The sequence below is a fragment of the Dreissena polymorpha genome, chromosome 12 (genome assembly GCF_020536995.1).
Source record: "Dreissena polymorpha isolate Duluth1 chromosome 12, UMN_Dpol_1.0, whole genome shotgun sequence".
In the NCBI taxonomy this organism is placed as follows: domain Eukaryota; kingdom Metazoa; phylum Mollusca; class Bivalvia; order Myida; family Dreissenidae; genus Dreissena; species Dreissena polymorpha.
In genome coordinates, this window is record NC_068366.1 from 6831472 (window position 1) to 6836702 (window position 5231).

The 5231-nt window shown below is 35.7% G+C and overlaps 1 long non-coding RNA gene across 1 annotated transcript; it reads right to left on the reverse strand.

Annotated features, from left to right (window-relative positions):
- Positions 1-935: 935 nt before the first annotated feature.
- LOC127854116 (uncharacterized) lies at positions 936-2785 on the reverse strand. Its single transcript, XR_008036924.1, has 3 exons — positions 2650-2785; positions 2129-2210; positions 936-1538 (listed from the first exon to the last, which is right to left on the reverse strand). It is a non-coding gene; the product is annotated as an uncharacterized LOC127854116 (long non-coding RNA).
- Between the last annotated feature and the right edge of the window lie 2446 nt (positions 2786-5231).

Consider the following 5231-nt stretch of genomic DNA (forward strand, 5'->3'; position numbering starts at 1 on the left):
AGCTTTAGACCTATTAACCCTGTTTTTTCGTACACGCGTATGATATAACGTAATCTAATTAATTCCAAAAAAGTCTATAGCATAACACGGGAATGTTATATCAACCTACACGGATGCATTATTATATGTTTCAAATAGAAATATCTAATAGCATATGGTCAATAAGTCATGTGGTTTAATGCAAGTATTTAATGGAACTGACATATTAGTTCGAGTTTATCTTAACATTTAACTTTTTTTAAGAAGTTAACATTTCTAAAATGATGCATGCTTTATTTATTTATTTCTGTTATGGTTTTGTCACTGGGGGCTGACGAGGTATAAGCGTAGTCCGTTTCGCTACGAAGTCGGGTATATGTTTTACTACGAAAACATTGTGTACATACACTATTTAATCAGGCGAGTTTCATCTTTTCTGGTGTTTATGGATTAGAGAACGGAACATCCAGTAATGGTAGGTACTTGTTTTCAATAACAAACTAATAACAAATGTGCGTAGTTTCAGCCTGTACATTTATTTTGAGGTAAAATCGAAATATTTTGATTTGAAGCAATGCATAAGGTGGTTATTATGTTAAAATAGCCAATTACGGTAACTTAAATCGAATAAAACTACATGTTACTTTCATTCATTGTACATTACACATTGTCAAGTACAAAAACGGTTACGAACATGTATTTTAATTATTCAAATGCTTTGTTTCGAAGGAAATTACAAGTCGCTTTATGTATAGGTTTCGCACAGAGTATGTATTGGTTGTGCTACGAAGTACAAATATAATGTATAGGTTACTCAACGAAGTCTCTGTATCCTTTTCAGGACATATCACATGCAGTTTGCAGTTACTGCAGACTACCATTTCCCAGTGCAAAAGATGCTGTGCTTGATTGTGCGCATGAGCATCCAAACGAAAAGGTTCCCTTTATGTGGGAGATGCCTTGTGACACTGCACTAGGTGTACAATACAGAAATCGCACGTTCAATATTATGGGTGGCGACATTAAAAAGTATGCTGAAAATATTACATTCAATCCGGTTTCTGGCAAATTGATAATTCCGATAAAATCTACAGTGACAGAAAGTCCTGTGCGAAAGATATCACGAATTAACACGCCCATTGTCAGATATTTCCCGAGCCAGTGGTACCTTCGGACAATGTAGACACAACCGGGATGGAACCGTCAGAGCGCCGGTTTAATTATGCACCGTAGCTATACCGGGACTCTGTCGGCATTCACCAGGCTCCCCGTAGCTCTGCCGGGGTCTGTTTGGGCCCCGGTAGAGCTATGGTGCCGTACCGGTGCAGTTCCGGTTGTTCACAGTGCCACACCGGTCGTTGTCGGTCCTTCCCGGTGACTCGCGGTTCATCTCGGAGGTATTAAACATTTTAATATTTTACCAGTGCAGCCCCGGTTGTCCCCGGTCGTCTACGGTTCATCCCGGTGGAGAACCGGTTCATCCCGGTATGGCCCCGGTTCATCCCGGTAGATGCCTGATCACGCGCCGGGGCTCCGCCGGCATCATAGTGAGACCGGACCTTAAGCGCATTGTAACACAAGGTAAATTTACCGGCCGTCATGTACACAGTAAACAATAACCTGTGACAGAAACCCTATGTCAAGCCTTAACAACAATACATTGATTAGGAACTTGCGGATTTGTGCCATAGGGGTCCTACTTTCCACACCTTACGGCTGTTACAGGTGTTGATTTTACAGGTAAAATCATGTATACGAACATGAAATTCATCTCAAAATTAGTTAGCGATAACCGATTTTCAAGAAAATCGCTTTGACAGATAAAATGTCAAAATCAAAATCCGTATGAGATAAAGAAGGATCGAAGTTGGGACAAGGGCTTTACTTTGACATAAGCAGAGTTTCGAGATAACATAACGAGCATCGACTGTTATTTGATAAAGAATACCGTATGCTAAAAACCTATCGTCGGTCTCTATTCAAAAGAACGTATAAGGGATTGTCACAAGGTGAAGATGCGTAATTTATATTGAGACCGACGACAATAGGTTCTCGACTCTCAACTGTCGTCTTATATATGGATTTTCGATTTTGATCGTTTCCTTTGGCCTAGTCGTGAATTTAATTATATCATAATAATGTGCATTACCATGTCGACTGTGCGCTTCGGATCATGTTGTGTCGTTGTTACTATCTCTTCCTCAAAGGAAACATCCAGCCACTCCATGACTCTGTATTTAAAAAAAAAACATGTTCTTTATTTCGCCTTTGAGAGATAACCAATACGTCCTCTGTGAGGAGCGCATACACGCTAAAGCGTTGTCGTAGCGAGGCATATACGTATACTGTCAGAGACATGATCATACATTAAAATACTATTTAGCCTTTATTTCTGACAACTGGGTCACCCAATACATTTCTGAACACACCAGTGGCTTAACGATACATACATCAATATGGAAATTGTAAAATTGTGTCAATTAAACATAGTTGTAACCTTAATTGCATTTTTGTAAAATAAAACTTGACTTCGGTTTGATAAATCAGCGGTAAATGTAATGTTTAACGCATAAACCAGACACATGTTGAATCATAATTTGATGTAACAGACCTATGAAATGTCATTGTGCTTAAATTCAGAGTTTTGTTATTACAAAAGCATAATATTACCTGTTTTAAACACAAATTTCCACTAATCCGTTCTTCGATGTCATGTGTATGTACACAATGTTTTCGTAGTAAAACATATACCCGACTTCGTAGCGAAACGGACTACGCTTATACCTCGTCAGCCCCCAGTGTTTGTTGAAATGCCAAACTACCATGCACACTATTAACCTATCATTACCATAAAATATCAATGTACTTCTGTTTTGAGAAACTGCGCGTTATCTGGTCCTTGGGATACAATTAAATGTTTACATAGAACAACACTCTCGAATATGTTTGGACAGTTTTTACCAGGGTTGTACCTACCAACATATGCGTCGCCATTCGAATAACAACTCTTGTTGCTATAGTTTATAAATTGCTTTTATATTTAGACAATTTTTGTAAATCAAACTAGTTGTATTATTTAATAAGTCTTTTTAATTCCAGGCGGCGATATAGCCAGCCCAGCCGCCAGGCATATGTACAACGTGCTTGTTGCGTGGTTGTTAACTAAATCTTACTATTTTCTTTATAATCAGTCTAAGAATTAGATGGTGATAACAGATCATGGTTTGAACTTACTGATAAAATTGTCTTAGTCAGCTACGGTGTAACAATTATCAATGTTGCATTAATCGAAATAATGTAAAAAAGAAGACTACAAATCTTAAAATTACAAGGTATTACTGATTTCTACTTCAAGTCATCGAATACATTTTTTTCGGCACCAACTAAATATTCAGCTGTTAATGCCAAGTTACAGTCACTGATCCAAAGAACATAAAGGATTAAAATGACTATTGTATATTAATTTCGATTATTTTTATTTTGACTATGAATAAGTTTCAGATAATGATGTATGTACAACTGTCATTGGTGTGTTTCAAAGATTACTCGCAATCAAAGGTTTCGTCACAAATATTGAAAACTTTGAAAGCGTTGAGCAAGTCCTATATATATATATACTTTATGTACACATGTGTGGTGTGCAATACTGGTTGTATTTCGTATCGACTCATGTCTTCAAAATAACGGTATTCCATGAGTTTCATGGCGACCCTGTTAATAATGACACAAAGGGCAGCTTATAAACGATCAAGTAACGATTCAACAAACTAGCATATACATGTTCGATGTTGCAAATGTAGTAACATAGGCGAAAGTGTTGCATACCTTTATGTTGCGCCCGTGGCCAGCGGTAAATAAATCTGTTGGCGAACATGAGCTGTAGGCCGAAAATATATAGAGAGAGAACTTTTATTTCGACAAATACATATACATATTTACACAGTTGAAATAAAGCTTTATGGTCCTTGTTCAACACAGATCACATTACATGATGTATTCTTATTAATATATTCATAAAAAAATGGTGTTGCATAAAAAACGTTATGGTTAAATAACAATAATGTTCTGATACAGATCCTACATCTCGCATCCAGTAGAAATTCAAAATCAATTTTCTAAAGAAACATACAGTATTTACACAGCATATATTAATTTGATATTTCAATATTTCTAACATCAAGTTCAAAATATCAACTTTCAAACAAACTGTATGTTCTTCAATACAAATACTCAGAACGCCGGTAATGAACACGCTCCTGATCATGGAATCAACTAACATCACATTTTCTTAACATCACATCTATCACATATCATGATGTAATAATCATATTATATTATGGTCCTTGTTCAACACATATCACATAACATGATGTAATATTGATATTATATTATGGGCCTTGTTCAACACATATCACATAACATGATGTAATATTTATATTATAAAACGAAAACATAATTTCAATAATTCTAAGGCGATGAGACTTGAATAAACTATCTCACCAATGACCCTGTTATCATCGAAGTATGGTGATTATTAGAAAAGGAGTGCAGAAAGGGAAGCTAACTCTTCAAATCATTATCACAAGAAACAGAAGAGCGATGTTGAAATGTGGGCATTGATTGACGATGTGAAATCAATGGTAGTGCAGTTAATTGGGTGCGATTTGCAGATGCGGCGAGTCGACGTAAACATGACCAAATACTTTTGTGCAAATACTTTTGGCATAATTTGGCAAAAAATGGCAGAGGCAGTCATAGATTTATGTAGGTAAATGAGTAGACAAATATCTAGCTTAACCACCACGATTGGCGCTCAGGGTGTATAAAAAATGTATTGAAGTGAAAATTAAAAAACAACAACATCTTACTGTTTATACACAAACACAATATCGCAATCGCTGATTATACGCATAGGTTGGTTCTCATTATTAATGTATGTGTTTGTTTGAAACAAATATTAATTAAAATAATTATGCTATATTCAGATTAACCCAGAAATGAACCTACATTGACTACTATGATTTTATTGATTTTTGCCGTGTTTATTTTGATTATTGAGAAATTTACAGCTATTTGCATAGCGACAAAAATAACACAATAATGAGTATGAGTAGGAATCACATATTGAGTGTTTTTTATCAATAGTTGTGAATGTGGTTATTTAAAGCGAAATAAGAAGATTGAACGTAACAATAGTCAATCATTGTGTAAGTAAAAGGAGTATGCTACACTCATGTTTTATATTATACCCC